This window comes from Zootoca vivipara, chromosome 17 (genome assembly GCF_963506605.1).
Source record: "Zootoca vivipara chromosome 17, rZooViv1.1, whole genome shotgun sequence".
NCBI lineage: Eukaryota > Metazoa > Chordata > Lepidosauria > Squamata > Lacertidae > Zootoca > Zootoca vivipara.
This window is the reverse complement of record NC_083292.1, coordinates 40,819,350-40,836,470: the sequence shown is the minus strand read 5'-3', so window position 1 is coordinate 40,836,470 and position 17,121 is coordinate 40,819,350. Positions and strand designations below refer to the sequence as shown.

Genomic DNA, 17,121 nt, shown 5'->3' with positions numbered 1-17,121 from the left:
CCTGAACGATCATAGAGTTTAACTATTCTTACTACTCTTTTGTTAGAGTTGTTCAGGAGAATCCCTGATCTGGATCTTGTGTAGAAATGAATTCTCTCCACCACAAGAATGAGTTTCAAAGCTTTCCTGCAGAACTGTCTCAAACACTAGCTACAAGAAGATAAATGCTACAATTTAACAAAGTAACACAATGCAAACACACAAATGTTGTTCAGTTTTTTACGCAATTCAGTAAACTTTCCTCTCTCTGGTTGATCCCAGAATTAGAGGTAACCTTCTCTTTAGAGCATTCTAAATAAAATGCAAACACACATATATTTAATGAACATTAATTTTATAATGTTAACACCTTTTAATTCTTTGAGATTGATTGAGGTGCGCTGTGCCCCTACATGTCTTCTATCTCACCATCATTTATTCTTTCCCTAGGGAGAATATTGACCAGGGAGAAAGTGGAAGACACCCCTGGATTAATGTCATGATTGTTGGGTTCTGTAAATAATAATAATAATAATAATAATAATAATAATAATAATAATAAATTTTTATTTATACCCCACCCTCGCCAGTCAAAACCGGGCTCAGGGCAGCTAACACCAATAAAATTACAATAAAACATAAAAAGCAATTAATTAAAATACCGATTAAATTACAATATTAAAATTTAAAATGCAGCCTCATTTTAAGTAGTCCATAAATCCAAGCCATGAGGGAGGAAAACACAGGGGGCAGACTAAGTCCAGCCCAAAGGCCAGGCGGAACAGCTCTGTCTTGCAGCCCCTGCGGAAAGATGACAAATCCCGCAGGGCCCTGGTCTCCTGTGAAAGAGCATTCCACCAAGTTGGGGCCAATACTGAAAAGGCCCTGGCCCTAGTCGAGGCCAATCTAGCCACCCCATGGTTCGGGATCTCCAGAGTATTGTTGTTTGTGGACCTTAAGGTCCTCCGTGGGGCATACCAGGAGAGGCGGTCCCGTAGGTACGAGGGTCCCAAGCCGCATAGGGCTTTAAAGGTCAAAACCAGCACCTTAAACCTGATCCTGTACTCCACCGGGAGCCAGTGCAGCTGGTAAAGCACTGGATGAATGTGATCCCGCGGCTGGGACCCCGTAAGGAGCATTGTCGCTGCATTCTGCACCCGCTGGAGTTTCTGGGTCAGCTTCAAGGGCAGCCCCGCGTAGAGTGAGTTGCAATAATCAAGCCTGGAGGTGACCGTCACATGGATCACTGTGGCCAGATCAGGGCGAAATGCAGAAACATAAATATGAAAATGATGAAAAGACAGAGAAGGTTTGTTTTTACTGAAGTTGGCTCTTCGTTACAACCACTTTCATGTGGGGACTCCTCCCAAATCATGTCTACCAAGCAGAAGGCTTTAACTCTAACTCTGTATATGAAGATAGACAGCCTTCAGCATATGGGTCTAATCTGGTCCACCAGGCCTTTCCATTTGACCTGTGAGATCACTTCAGGCAAGCACACTAGCCTGCCCTACAGATAAGGATAAAGGCGCATCTTGGCCCAATGCAGTTTTGCAAAGCCCCATTGCAATGTGGTTCCTAAGTGGCTGATCATAAATGCTTTGTCCACCCTTTATTAGTGCTTGTCCCATAAAGCCAAGGACAGAGTAAAACATGATGGCTGATCCTTGCATTATAGTCATTGAGTGCTTGCCAAAAAGTGCGAATGGAAGAAGGTTGTCAACCACACAGTAAAAACGATTGAACATGTAGGAAGAATTCAGTTGGACAGTCCTTTCTCCAACCACGTCTTCATCATGAATCCTGTTTCGCTGGGTGTGAACTCAGAACTACAGTGCTATTTTGTCCAGAACAGTCACAAGGAAGATGATGCCAAAAGCAGTTTACCAAAAGAGACAAGTCATATTCTCAGGTTGGCTAATTAATAGAAAAGAGCAAGGGAATGCTAGCAGGAGAGATGAGGAGAAGACAGGTGAAAGTTCTTGGCTTTGACTATGGGTATGCCCTTGTGCAGGATGCGGGCAGCACTGCTCTGGTGGGAAGGTAAACAGTGTTTCCGTGTGCTGCTCTGGTTTGCCAGAAGTGGCTTAGTCATGCTGGCCACATGACCCAGAAGCTGTCTGCGGACAAAACACCAGCTCCCTTGGTCTGAAAAGCGAGATGAGCGCCGCACCCCATAGTCACCTTTGACTGGACATAACTATCCAGGGTTCCTTTACCTTTTTAACTTTATGCCCTTGTGCATAATGAAGACCCCCCCCCAAGCAGCCAAGCCGAGTTGAATGAAAAGGAAAGAGCAAAAATGGCCAAACCTATCCCCAAACTAATTCTCTTGACTGTTGAACTTGCTCCCAAGGAATATCATCATGGCAGTAGGTGTTAATCTAGGTTCATTCATAAGTAAGAATTGTGCAGGAAATGGGGAAGGACTCTTGGATTGCCCATACAAGCGCTTCATCTTCCTGTTATTATCAACACAGTCAAAGGAATACTGTGGGTACTGAAAACATACATCCCATGTGTCAAAGGCCAAGATAAAGCTGTATACTGCAGGTTCCCTACTCCTGTGGGGAGGGAATTTCAAGGGCTGCCACAGAGAATGCTCTTTTCCAGACAGACAGACAGACCCTCTAACTTCTGAGGGCAGTGAAATTGCAAAAAGGTAGTTCCTGGGAAATTGTAACACCAAAGAGGGTCTGTAGGGAAAGAGGTTCTCTCAGTTGTTTTAAAGCCTAGCATGAGCACATTTACTGAAACAAACTACAGTACTAATAAGAATGAGGTGGCTTGCACTTCCTGCTTCTCCAAAGAAGTTCATCAAACCAGGGCAACCAAGGCAGTAGAACTACTATGACCAGGCCTGAAACCAAACTGAAATTGATTTAGATATTCAGTCCCCTCTTAACATGCCTGAAGCTGGACTACCACTGCCCTCTTGAGTACCCAGGGAGGTTTTCTTAAGAAGGAGACACACCATCGCCTTTGTAATGCCTATCTCTTTGCTCTGAGATGCTCTGGCGCTTTCCACACTCGCCTGTACCATGTTTTCACTTTACTCAGAGTGAAAGAGCTGGGTCTCCCTTCGGTATTCTGCTAAGCACCCCCTTTATACCAGTTGCCACCACAAATCACTTTGATCTGAACACTTAACCCCTCACACAGCCAAGGGAGAGGCATGTGATGTAAAACAACCAATTTATTAAATGAGACTAAATAAGGATTTCAAGATGACTTTGTGTACATACGCTCCAGTATCTTATTTGTTACTTCTAACAACTATGACAATGGATATTATACTACTGTTAATGTGCCACATGTACATGCAGTATTATATACAAGCACCAGGACATTACAGCCTCCTTCAGAATGGATGGTACTTCGTAGAATCATAGAACTGTAGAGTTGGAAGGGGCCACAAGAGTCACCTAGTCCAAATTTGGCCCACTGTCAAAGATTTGGCCCATGGAGCCATTTAGGTTTCCAGTCCCTATGTTAGGGTCCACTGTTCTAGTATTGTCTTTCAAAGCTCTTTAATGCTGTCTCAATATTTGACTGTTGTCCAGTATTGTAGCCTAGCTATCTCACTGGTGGTGATTGCTGAGTTAGAAAGTGGAGCCACTCTGGCTAAGCAGAAAGTGAGGACTCGTAATCAGGTTATGCTAAGTGAATGTACGTCATGGTTGCAGAAAACTTGTTAACACTGCCTAAGTTCTCAGACAGCTATTTCTTCCTTCCCTTGCTACTTAGGACACTAGATATGGACCTGACCACTTCTGCATGCAAAGCATTTTCTGCACTGTGGAAAGTTTCTTTCTCTGGAGCATAACGAAACATCAGCCGTTCTACTTTCTCCCATGACCTGGTTAGTCCATTATTCTTTTCACACCCATCCAGATGTTCCTGAAACCAGGTGCTCTGCCCAATCAGCAATGGAACAGGGAAGAACTTTGCAAGGGGAAAAACATATTTTGTTCAATGCTTCTGTTGCACATGGCACCACAGACATTGCAGCCCCACCGGGACTGTGAACTATATGATTATCTTGACATGCTACAATTCAATCCTCCTCTAGCAATATCCACATGCTGTTTTGAAGTCCATATGCCAGGAAGAAAAAGTAGAATGCTTATAAGAAAACCACCCCAGTGCCAATAACAGCTATTTGACTCTACCCACAGAGCAGAGCTGCTGAATGCCAAAGGATGTAGCGTAGGCTGAGTAGTGGGAGATTATAAGCAGTTCAGACTGAAACAGGTGCTTTATTGCTCAGAGGAGAAGCTACTCATCTCAAGATGTTAGAGGTGGCCTTCTGGATGCTTCTCATTATTTTCCCTGTATTTTTGGCACAGTCTGCTTTGCGTTGTGTGATTGACCTCATCCACACCCAACACCAGTATTATCAGCCAGGACATTTTGCCATTGGTGGCATCACGTCACTGTTATTCTCACCCAGTTTCACTTCAATAGACTTCAAGGAGAAGCCAAGGGAAAGGCTTGCAGGGGAATATATGTAAGAACATGATTATTCATTCCTCTGTGGGGAAAGCTCCTGTTTAGGAAGATCATGGAAACTAATTAGATAACCAAAGTGACAGTATAAACCCAGAGCAGTCTCCTCAGTGTTGGCAGGTGCCTAAAAGGATTTGAAGTAGAGAAGGCACCAAGGTGTGGGAATAAGTACTACTACTGGGGGGGGGGAGAGAATGGCATAAAAACTGAGAACTGCTTGAGGTCAAAAAAGTAAGGATGAATTTCTTCCTGTTTGGTATGGTTCTGTAGTTTACATTAATAATTCAGAAAATAACCAATCTCTCCACCACCACCTATAAATGGTTGTGGGTAGTACAATGAAATAGAAATGAATGCAGAGCTTCACAACCTGAGGTTCATAGGAAATATAGTTCAATCTCCATGGAAAACAAGAGGTGCATGTTAATGGTCTTTTTGTTTTTATAGACTTGTCATAATTTCTGTTCCTAGAGATACCTTATCAGTTTTTGACTACATTAGTTCTTTAAGGAATTTAAAGACTCTCCTCCACCCATACTGAACATATGTCTGTGTTTGATGCTGGACAGTTTGCTCGTTATACTCCAGCAGTAGCAGGTAAGTCCATCACATGCATAATCTCTCTCTTGTTTCAGTGCAGTGCCAAAGAACTACCAGCATGTCCTTTCCTTAGTCTTTGCTGTGAAGGAGGTCAATCAGAACCCCAAGATTTTACCCAATATCACTTTGGGGTTTCAGATATATGACAGCTATGGCAATGCAAGGATGACTTACCAGAATACTTTGAACCTTGTCTCTCATCATAAGAAGAGCGTCCCCAACTACAAGTGTGATATTGAGAAGAACCTGATAGCTGTCATAGGGGGCCTTGAGACTGAAACTTCTTTCAACATAGCCTCCATCTTGGGCCTTTATAAGATTCTCCAGGTAAGAAGAGTATGGATGGACAGCTGTGAGACAAAACTGACCCCAAAGCTCTGCACCTGTCCCTTCAGGGGTGCAGTTACTCTATTCAGGACCAGAGAGTCCCCCACCCCTGCCTGCCCGCTGCCCAATCGGAAACAGTATTTCTGTCTTATCAGATTTCAACCTTAATCCACTGACCTCTTTTTCCCGGACACATCCTCTTTTTCATGGGTTGAGTTGTCATATCAATCCATAGTTAAAAGTTGTTGTTGTTGTTTAGTCGTTTAGTCGTGTCCAACCTTTATGACCCCATGGACCAGAGCACGCCAGGCACTCCTGTCTTCCACTGCCTCCCGCAGTTTGGTCAAACTCATGTTTGTAGCTTCGAGAACACTGTCCAGCCATCTCGTCCTCTGTCGTCCCCTTCTCCTTGTGCCCTCCATCTTTCCCAACATCAGGATCTTTCCCAGGGAGTCTTCTCTTCTCATGAGGTGGCCAAAGTATTGGAGCCTCAGCTTCAGGATCTGTCCTTCCAGTGAGCACGCAGGGCTGATTTCCTTCAGGATGGATAGGTTTGATCTTCTTGCAGTCCATGGGACTCTCAAGAGTCTCCTCTAGCACCATAATTCAAAAGCATCAATTCTTCAGCGATCAGCCTTCTTGATGGTCCAGCTCTCACTTCCATACATCACTACTGGGAAAACCATAGCTTTAATTATACGGACCTTTGTCAGCAAGGTGATGTCTCTGCTTTTTAAGATGCTGTCTAGGTTTGTCACTGCTTTTCTCCCAAGAAGCAGGCGTCTTTTAATTTCGTGACTGCTGTCACCATCTGTAGTGATCATGGAGCCCAAGAAAGTAAAACCTCTCACTGCCTCCATTTCTTCCCCTTCTATTTGCCAGGAGGTGATGGGACCAGTGGCCACGATCTTAGTTTTTTTTACGTTGAGCTTCAGACCATATTTTGCACTCTCCTCTATCACCCTCATTAAAAAGTTCTTTAATTCTTCATCACTTTCTGCCATCAAGGTTGTGTCATCGGCATATCTGAGGTTGTTGATATTTCTTCTGGCAATCTTAATTCCAGTTTGGGATTCATTCAGTCCAGCTTTTCGTATGATGAATTCTGCATATAAGTGAAATATGCAGGGAGACAATATACAGCCTTGTCGTACTCCTTTCCCAATTTTGAACCAATCAGTTATTCCATATCCAGTTCTAACTGTAGCTTTCTTCTCCCACATAGAGATTTCTCAGGAGACAGATGAGGTGATCAGGCACTCCCATTTCTTTAAGAACTTGCCATAGTTTGCTGTGGTTGACACAATCAAAGGCTTTTGCATAGTCAATGAAGCAGAAGTAGATGTTTTTTCTGGACCTCTCTAGCTTTCTCCATAATCCAGCGCATGTTTGCAATTTGGTTTCTGGTTCTTCTGCCCCTTTGAAATCGAGCTTGCACTTCTGGGAGTTCTCGGTCCACATTCTGCCTAAGCCTGCCTTGTAGAATTTTGAGCATAACCTTGCTAGCATGTGAAATAAGTGCAATTGTGTGGTAGTTAGAGCATTCTTTGCCACTGCCCTTCTTTGGGATTGGGATGTAGACTGATCTTCTCCAATCCTCTGGCCACTGCTGAGTTTTCCAAACTTGCTGGCATATTGAGGGTAGCACATACCCGGTAGTTAAAAGTAGAAGTTGACAAATGTGTCCTCATTTTTGTTCTTCAAAATATGGTAACCCTACACTGGCCGTGTCCAAATATTGATTTTTAAGAAGCAGTCTGGGAAAACTTCCTCACAGAGGGAAGCATTTACCCCCCCCCCATGGAGCCCACTGGCCAGCCCTGCCTGGCTCACTATAATGAGCCAGGAAGGGCAAGGATCAAGGAGACAGGTGGTTTCACTTGTCCAAGCAGCATGTCCACATCTTCAGAGGTAATAGGTTGAAACTGGTCCTTTACAAGTTGATAGAGCTCTGGCACTCTTCCACCCCAGGCCTGCCACCATGGTGGAGTCTGCCTCTTTCAGAATTCAAGCAAAAATTTCTGCAAAAAAAACCTTAGCAAAATCATTGCAGGAGATCTTAGAGTCCTTACCACACCCCAGTTGTGAAGGTGGTTCTCTTAGACCATGAACCACCCGAAAGAGTCTCCTGGTACATGTTCCCTGGTACAGGGATTAGTGAAAGCAGATTTAATGAAATAATTCTTAAACCCAGAAAACACAAATTCAATGGAAAACCTGATGAAATGGAGGAGAATCTAATTAAAACTGACCTGTCAACTGAACTACTGGAATAGCCCTGGTCTCTATCTCTCCTGTTCCTGCAGTCTTGTGTACTTAACAATATGTTTGATTATTCAAAGATACCTGGTGATTCAAAAGAACCCTCTTTTGTTCTCTAGGTCACCTATTCTTCATTTAATCCAGTGGTGAGTGACAAAGACCACATTTCTTCCTTATACCAAATGGCCCCCAGTGAAGGACATCAATACACTGGGATTGTCCAGCTCCTTCTGTTTTTCCAGTGGAAGTGGGTTGGAATCCTTGTCACAGATGATGATCAAGGTGAAACATTTGTGAAAAAGCTGACACACCAGCTGTCCCTGAATGACATCTGTATAGCTGTCGCTGAAAGAATACCAAACCCCAGTGACTTTCTTGATCCTTCTGAGTTGATTGTTGACTTTCTGAATAAGGCCAAGTCCCTAAGTGAAACAAATTTAGCTGTATTTGTTGTAAGTGCAGATTCTCACACCAGGAAATGTCTGCAGTGGTTGCTAATGGTAGGTGAGATGCTCAATTTGAGGCCTATAAACAAGGTGTGGGTTTTGACCGCTGACTGGGATATCTCTGCAGAAACCTTCCACAGAGATCGAGATATTCAAAACTTCCATGGTGCCTTATCCTTTGCTATCCGTTCCAATGAGCCTGAGGGGTTCCACCATTTTCTCCTGAACCTCAATCCTCACTCTGATGCTGATGGCTTTATCGGGCTCTTCTGGGAACAGGCATTTGGTTGTGAGTTTCTAGATGTGGATTTGGACCAAAGCTGCACAGGTGAAGAGAAACTGGAGAGTCTTCCTGGGATTTTCTTTGAAATGCAAATGACCAGCCAAAGCTACAGCATCTACAATGCTGTCTATGCTGTGGCACATGCTTTGCATGCCATGTGTGTATCCAGAACAAAAAATGGACAGAGGGTGCTTGGAAACTATATGAGACCTCACATACCACAACATTTTCAGGTAAGGTCTAGCATGGAAAACAGATCAATTTTCAAATCAAGAGCCTATCCTTCCATGGCTGGAGTTCCTCCCCCCCTCCAATTATAGGCAGCAGCCAGGAAATGCCAGACTAATTCTCTATCTTCTGCTAGTACTTTAAAATAGCCAACTAGCATAACGTTACCTCTGGCAATTGTTGAAATACACCTATGTTGAGAAACAATGGAGTGTGCCTCCAGGGTTAAGTCAAACTGTGGCATTAGCATCAACACGGTGACTTCCACCGGGTGCAAGCCTGGGCAGTGTGTCTGGAGCTCCTGGGCTGCTCAGTCAACCAGACCCATTCTTGGCCTCACTGATACGGTCCAAAGGAAAGCAGAGCAATATGTTTGGCACCAACTTGGCTGCACAAAATTCTGGAAGGGGACATTCAAGGTGCCATCCAACCATTTTATTGACTCCACTCTGGATTTGTGTAAGCTTTAGTCCTTGGCCTTTTCTTCTCCCAAAGATATGGATCCTGTTGTGGGTCTTTTTATGTTCTATGATCTCCTTCAGCCTGTTGCAGCACTTTCTCCGTCTCTCATACATGAAGTTATGAGATAAATGGAAGTGTATGTCTGTCTGTGGGAATGCGAGAGTGTCAGTTTAAACTTCATAAACTTCTTCATTATAGTAATTTTTGAAGCTGATGGTAGTGCTGTCTTCTTTGGTAAATTCATCAAGACAGTAGCTTTGTGAAGGAGTCTCTGATGTTCCCTTTCCAAAGTCCCAGGAAGGAAGGAAAACGGGCTTATAGTGGCAACAACTTGCCATTACTGGTGTTCTCCTTGAGAAAGAAGTTAAAAACCACATGGCTAAGGAATTTCCCTTCACTAGCTAGAGAAGTTTCACTGTGAGTTTATCCCAGTATGAAGTTTCACTGTGAGTTTATCCCAGTATGAGAAAACAGAATCTTTGTTGTGCCTTCTCTGTTTCCACCTAATCTCCTGTATCTCTGTAGCTTCAACCTTTCCTGAGAAATATCTTGTTTAACAACAGCGCTGGGGACACGGTGTTTTTTAATGAGAACCATGAGCTAGAAGGTGGATTTGATATAATCAACTGGGTGACTTTCCCCAATAAGTCCTTCTTAAGAGTGAAAGTTGGGGAAATGGATCCTCAAGCTCCACTGGGCAAAGATTTCTGCATCAATGAGAAGATCATTACATGGCACCAAAGTTTTAACCAGGTAGCACCCAATTGCAACTTCTGTTGTCCATTGGGAGATATTTGTCAGATTTGTTTCATAGTCATTTACATTTAGACATGGAGGATTGCAATAGCATGGTGAAGCAAGCAGTGAAGCTGTACCGAGCAAGAGGCAGTGTGTCTAATGGCTGATACAAGCTGGGAGCTGCTTGAATGTCTCTGGCTGCAAATGGATTGGCAGAGAAGCAAGCTGAGAGAAGGTGAGTGCATGGGAACTCCCTAAAGGGGTCTCTTAGGGGAGAAGCCATGGCTCAGCATTTAACCTCTGGGACGCCTTTGGAGCAGTTAAGCAACTCTAATTCTCTGACCTGGGGTCTCCAGGTAGAGATGTTTCCCAGGTCCCAAGCTCCAGTGGGAAGATATTTCTCTTTCAATGAGAAGATCATGACATGGCACCAGAGGACAAACTGGGTGGAACCCAACTGAAAATTCCGAGATCTATAGGTAGATATTTGTCAGATTTGTTTCAGAATACTTTACAACCTGCTAGATGAGTTTGTGAATGTGTCACTGTAGTGATTCTGGTTCCCAGGGTTTAAGACTCTGTAGTATCCCCCTGATTGACTCTTTGGAATCGTTATTATTGTTATTATTGTTATTATTAAATGCATACTGCCCTATACCCATAGGTCTTAGAGTGATCCACAGCATAAATTCAGAATATAACACATCAAAATACATAATTAAAATGAAAACAAAAACAACCCAATAATCCCTCCCTCAACACATTTTAAAAGGGCATGGCGTGTCAATCAACCGAAAACATGGTTAAGTAGGTTAAAATTCCAAGACTCTATCTTAAAACCAAGCTCTGATGGCAGTTAGCTAATGAAAAGCAGCTGGTGCCTTGTGCCCAGTGGCAAAGGGTTGGATGCAAGTTGTTATTTCTCTTCTTTACAAAAATATTCTAAAAGAGGAAACATATATCAAGGGTTCCATGGGCTTGCGCACCTTGTTTCCCTTATCCACTCACTAGCAGAAGTTCAATCTTTTTTCTTGAGTTTAATATGCACAGATTTTGGTGACTGGTGCCACTAATTGTACAATTGATCTGAAACAAACTCCTTATGCCGTATTTCGGTAGAGCCCCCTGTTGAGGAAAAGTCAAAGAACAACTGAGAGCGCAGCAGAATACATACGTCTTCTTTTTCTTGGTTAGGTGGTTCCCCTGGCCTTGTGTAATGACCCCTGTCATCCAGGTTACAGCAGACAAAGGAAAGAAGGGGAACCATTTTGTTGCTATGATTGTGCGCCATGTCCAGAAGGGAAGATTTCAAACCAGACAGGTAGGAAACAACATGTTCCAAATGTCTGTGATGGAGTTGGCCATGTCAAGAGGGAGATATGGAGATCTCAGAAAGCAGAGTGGTCTGTTGTGGTTACTGTGCAAGAAGGAGCTGACAAACACCCTAATTAACACAAATTTCTCATTTGGTTTGGGGTATATTATTTGGCTCTGTTAGCATTAGCACAAAATAATGGCATTAACTGTCACTTTGCTTATCTTACAGCTCCCTTATTTCATACATTGCAGAATGTCTTTCATATAAATGGAGCACTAGAGATGCGAATGTTTTATCATAAAGAATATTATAAACAGTTAATCAACATCTCTTCTGCTTACCTCCAGGCCCATAAACTTCAGGGATTGCTACCACAGCTTACTTAATCACCAAAGTTTTAGCACTGTCAATTCAAGAGTACTGTGCTTTTTATAACAATACAGGTGTGTTGACTAGAATAGATTATATCAGCAGCGTTCGTCTTCTGTTGGTGTTAAGCTGTCTTTCTGGGGAAGCTTTCTATATTGTTCAAGGAAACTTCCTTTTTTAGGTCCCCTTCTACTGTGAAACTTTGTTGTTGTTTAGTCGTTTAGTCGTGTCCGACTCTTCGTGACCCCATGGACCATAGCACCCCAGGCACTCCTGTCTTCCACTGCCTCCCGCAGTTTGGTCAAACTCATGTTCGTAGCTTCGAGAACACTGTCCAACCATCTCGTCCTCTATCGTCCCCTTCTCCTAGTGCCCTCCATCTTTCCCAACATCAAGGCCTTTTCCAAGGATTCTTCTCTTCTCATGAGGTGGCCAAAGTATTGGAGCCTCAGCTTCAAGATCTGTCCTTCCCGGGAGCACTCAGGGCTGATTTCCTTCAGAATGTATAGGTTTGATCTTCTTGCAGTCCATGGGACTCTCAAGAGTCTCCTCCAGCACCATAATTCAAAAGCATCAATTATTCGGCGATCAGCCTTCTTGATGGTCCAGCTCTCACTTCCATACATCACTACAGGGAAAACCATAGCTTTAACTATACGGACCTTTGTAGGCAAGGTGATGTCTCTGCTTTTTAAGATGCTGTCTAGGTTTGTCATTGCTATTCTCCCAAGAAGCAGGCGCCTTTTAATTTCTGTGAAACTTAGTGAAACTTAGTTTTGGTAAATAATATTTCTCCATCCAGATTCCTTGAAAGTGTTTCCTGTCTGGGCAGCCCAAGACCCCCTACACAATGCCCACGCTTGCACCCAGAGTGGTCACTTGAGTGCTGCAAATACAGCAAAAACAATGGGAGAGACACACCAAAACTTTAATCGTACGCGTGTGTAAATACAGATAAACCCTTTAAGGATTATGGAGCTTATCATTTAAACAGTGTGTATTGGACTTTAGCTACTGGATGTTAAGTCTGATTTAATTTTAACCACTGGAAAGAAACCTAAGTACTCAAAAAATAACTTAGAGAGCCAGTGTGGTGTAGTGGTTAAGAGTGGTAGACTTGTAATCTGGTGAACCGGGTTCACGTCTCCGCTCCTCCGCATGCAGCTGCTGGGTGACCTTGGGCTAGTCACACTTCTCTGAAGTCTCTCAGCCCCACTCACCCCACAGAGTGTTTGTTGTGGGGGAGGAAGGGAAAGGAGAATGTTAGCCGCTTTGAGACTCCTTAAGTGTAGTGATAAAGTGGGTGTAGTGATATCAAGTCCAAACTCCTCCACCTCCTACTCTTCTTTTTCTTCTTACCTTACCCTAAAGACGAAACAGGTTAATAGTCTAAAGGTTTCCTGGAAAAGGTAATATTTCATATTTTGTATACTGTAAATTGCATTGAAACATAGTACAATAACATTCGAAGTTTCCTGATCCTTTACTATAAATAATTGTACCTCAGCAAGACCCAAAACTCTGTATCTGGAAGCCTGATTTATATATTCCCCCTTCAAGATATGGGTGATTGCTTACACTGTCAAGAAGACCAGTATCCTAACAAAGAGAAAACCCAATGCCTTCCCAAAAGAGAAAACTTCCTGTCTTTTGGAGAAGCTTTTGGCATCAGCTTGGCTCTTTTGGCTCTGACTCTTTCGGCAACCACGGCCTTGGTGCTTGGAATCATCATCAAAAACCGGAACACTCCCATTGTCAAAGCCAACAACCGGAACCTCACCTACACACTGCTCATCTCCCTCCTGCTCTGCTTCCTCTGCTCTTTGCTTTTCATTGGTCAGCCTCAGACATGGACCTGCACTCTAAGACAAACTGCTTTTGGGGTCATCTTCTCCGTAGCCGTTTCTTCTGTCTTGGCAAAAACCCTCACTGTGGTTCTGGCTTTTGTGGCCACCAAGCCAGGATCCCAGATGAGGAAATGGGTGGGGAAAAGATTTTCCATCTCTATCGTTCTTGGCTGCTCCTTTATCCAAGCAAGTATTTGTGTAGTCTGGCTATGTAGCGACCCTCCTTTCCCAGATCTGGACATGCACTCTCTGCCGGACGAAATCATAGTGGAATGCAATGAAGGCTTGGCCAACATGTTCTACTATGTTCTTGGTTACATGGGACTGCTGGCTCTTGTCACCTTCATTGTGGCTTTCTTTGCTCGGAAGCTGCCGGACGTTTTCAACGAAGCCAAATTCATCACTTTCAGCATGTTGGTGTTTTGCAGTGTTTGGGTGTCTTTTGTTCCAACATATCTAAGCACCAAAGGGAGAAACCTGGTAGCTGTAGAGATCTTCTCCATCTTGACCTCCAGTGCTGGGATACTGAGCTGCATCTTTTCCCCCAAATGTTATATAATTATTTTGAGACCAGAACTGAACAATAAGGAGCAGCTAAAAAGAAAGTAAAAAATTAACATTTGATTATATTTTCCTAGCAAAATCTAAAATGGATTAGTAGACTGGAATTTTCACCCCAGAATGTATATGTTTGTTTGTTTTTTGCTTATTTTATTAAATGTTGGCTGATGTTACAATTTTGATTCCAACCTGCCTGCTGCCTACCTGGGTACGGTAATTGAGAGAGTGGTTGCTGAACAGCTTGGTAGGTTTCTGGATGAAATGTTGGCTAATGTTACAATTTTGATACTGACCTGCCTGCTGCCTACCAAGGAAAGAAATACATCCACACACTTTTTCCTCAGGGCATACCAGCTCTTCCATCATAAACTGAGATCTAGTTATTCAGCCCTAACTCCTTGCCTCAGATGTCATTGGTAGTGTGTGCTGTCCACTAGACGGACACTAAACAAGGCCTGGTACCTTGCTGGTACCATCCGGATCTCTCATTACTTGTTTTCCAGATACCAGGCGTGATTGAGGTTCCTACTCTGAGAATCTTTGTAAGCTACTTTCAAAAAGTAATGGATATGTAAATAAATACTTTATGGAATGTTCCTCTTCAGAACATGTTAATGGAAATAGGTGCAGGAAGCTGTTGTTAAGATCATGCTTTTAATGGAGCCAGGTCCATCAACTTTACCATGCTGGTCTTTTGCAGTGTTTGGCTAACCTTTGTTCCTACATACCTGAGCACATAAGGAAAATCCATGACAGCTGTCCATTTTGGCTTCCAGTGCTGAATTATTCTTTCCCCAAAAATGCTACATTTGGTGAGACCTGGGTTGAACAACATAGAGTAGCTAATACAAAGAAAACTATGAACAGCAGAAGAGATTCTGTTTTCATTTGTTTAAAAATAAAGCTGCTTAATTCAATGATAGCAGAGAATAATGGTTTTATGACAAAATGGTTCTTTGACCCCTTTGCACAGGCACGCAGGAGGCCTATGCCACGGCAGTGTGGCAAACCCTGCAAGCAAGCCACAGAGTGAGGCAGTCTCGCTTGCATCAGGGCTAAGTCCTCGATGGCAGCGGCCGCGTTGCATGGTGGTGGCAGCGGTCAGAGGTGGTCAGCCCTATCCAGCCCTGTCCAGCCTGCTGCCCCCCACCCAACCAGCCTGCCACTGCCCCCTGCCCAGCCTGCTGCCCAGGGCAGCACCCCCCCGCCCCCATCTTAATACGCCACTGTTCTGTCTTCTCAGTTTTCAGCTGATTGGCTTTCATTGAGCCCATTGTGACACTCGCAGACACTGAGGGATTTTTCTGTATGCAACACCCTTCCACACATCTGCAATGATGTGTGGTATCTGAAGGGCAGCTGCATTCCCTATGGGTTGTACCCAACTAAGTTCGATTCGGAGTGACTCCATTGAAGTTAATGAACCTATGTTGATCATGTTGTTGTTGTTTAGTCGTTTAGTCGTGTCCGACTCTTCGTGACCCCATGGACCATAGCACGCCAGGCACTCCTGTCTTCCACTGCCTCCCGCAGGTTGGTCAGACTCATGTTCGTAGCTTCGAGAACACTGTCCAACCATCTCGTCCTCTGTCGTCCCCTTCTCCTAGTGCCCTCAATCTTTCCCAACATCGGGGTCTTTTCCAAGGATTCTTCTCTTCTCATGAGGTGGCCAAAGTATTGGAGCCTCAGCTTCAAGATCTGTCCTTCCAGGGAGCACTCAGGGCTGATTTCCTTCAGAATGTATAGGTTTGATCTTCTTGCAGTCCATGGGACTCTCAAGAGTCTCCTCCAGCACCATAATTCAAAAGCATCAATTCTTCGGCGATCAGCCTTCTTTATGGTCCAATATGTTGATCATATTCACCATCTAAAATACGTCTAGTAGGGCTAGCAGCAGGTACAAGCCCATTCTCCCTACATCTGGACATAGTTTGGAATAGTCTCCCTGCTCGAAACCCATGAAGAAGTAGTGCACAGCATAGGTTGGCCATTGATGTTTAATGTTTTGTCCTGGGGGGGGGGGGATGAATTGTAGCACTGGCATTTTTATCCCATGCATGTTCTGCTTCCTCATAGGTTTGATATTGGGGGTCACTGTAAAAGGTAAAGATAAAGGGACCCCTGACCATTAGGTCCAGTTGAGACCGAATCTGGGGTTGCTGCACTCATCACACGTTATTGGCCGAGGGAGCCGGTGTACAGCTTCCAGGTCATGTGGACAGCATGACAAAGCCACTTCTGGCGAACCAGAGCAGCACACCGAAACGCTGTTTACCTTCCCACTTGGAGCGGTACCTATTTATCTACTTGCACTTTGATGTGCTTTCAAACAGAGAAGGGACCGAGCAACGGGAGCTCACCCCGTCGCAGGGATTCAAACTGCCGACCTTCTGATCGGCAAGCCCTAGGTTCTGTGGTTTAACCCACAGCGCCACCTGCATCACCTGCATCAATCCCCCTTCTCTGTCATGGTGGTGCAGCTAGAAGGGATCAGGGAGAACTGTTGCTTTGTGAAGTTATGAGACCTTAGAGAGCAATTTTTTTTCTAATAGTGTGAGCTGTTTCATAAGGGGAACAGGTGGTCTTGCATATTAGTAGAAGCCCCTTCATTAAAAGTTTCTACGCAGATGATGGATAGCTAGCTTTGGGGGATGAAAACACCACAATATCCATTGTCCCTCATTCCTAGGAAATTGAACCCTGGGTAGGAAGCTGAGGTTTGGCCTATGATCCAGGTGCTCCATCAGGGTAAAAAAAAAAGGTTAATCCATTTGTGACTTGTTGCAATAAAGGGAGATGCAAACTTGGATGCCTTAACAGAACAAGTGCATAAAAGGGCTGTTAGATTCATATAATATGATCAAATGGAAGCGTTTTGGGTCCCCCCCCCCTGATTTTCTAATTCTCAACATTCAGAAGATCTGCCTAGTGTACATATATAAAAACCTCAACTCATTGATGATGTGTATAGATGTTCATTGTCAGGCTTGGTTTCCACACCCTTGGTCATATTTGTTGCCCTCCTCTGCACACGTTCCAGCTTCTAAATATATTTCTTAATCTGTGGTGCCCAGAACTGGACACCATACTCCAGGTGGGGTCTGACCAAAGCATAATAGAATGGTGCTGTTACTATAATTACTACTACTACTACTACTACTACACTTCTCTATTAGCCAACACTATGTAGAT

At 43.8% G+C, this 17,121-nt stretch overlaps 1 pseudogene; it reads left to right on the top strand.

Moving 5' to 3' along the window:
- The first annotated feature begins 1,246 nt into the window (after positions 1-1,246).
- On the top strand, positions 1,247-13,992 carry LOC132591303 (vomeronasal type-2 receptor 26-like; annotated as a pseudogene).
- Positions 13,993-17,121: the final 3,129 nt, after the last annotated feature.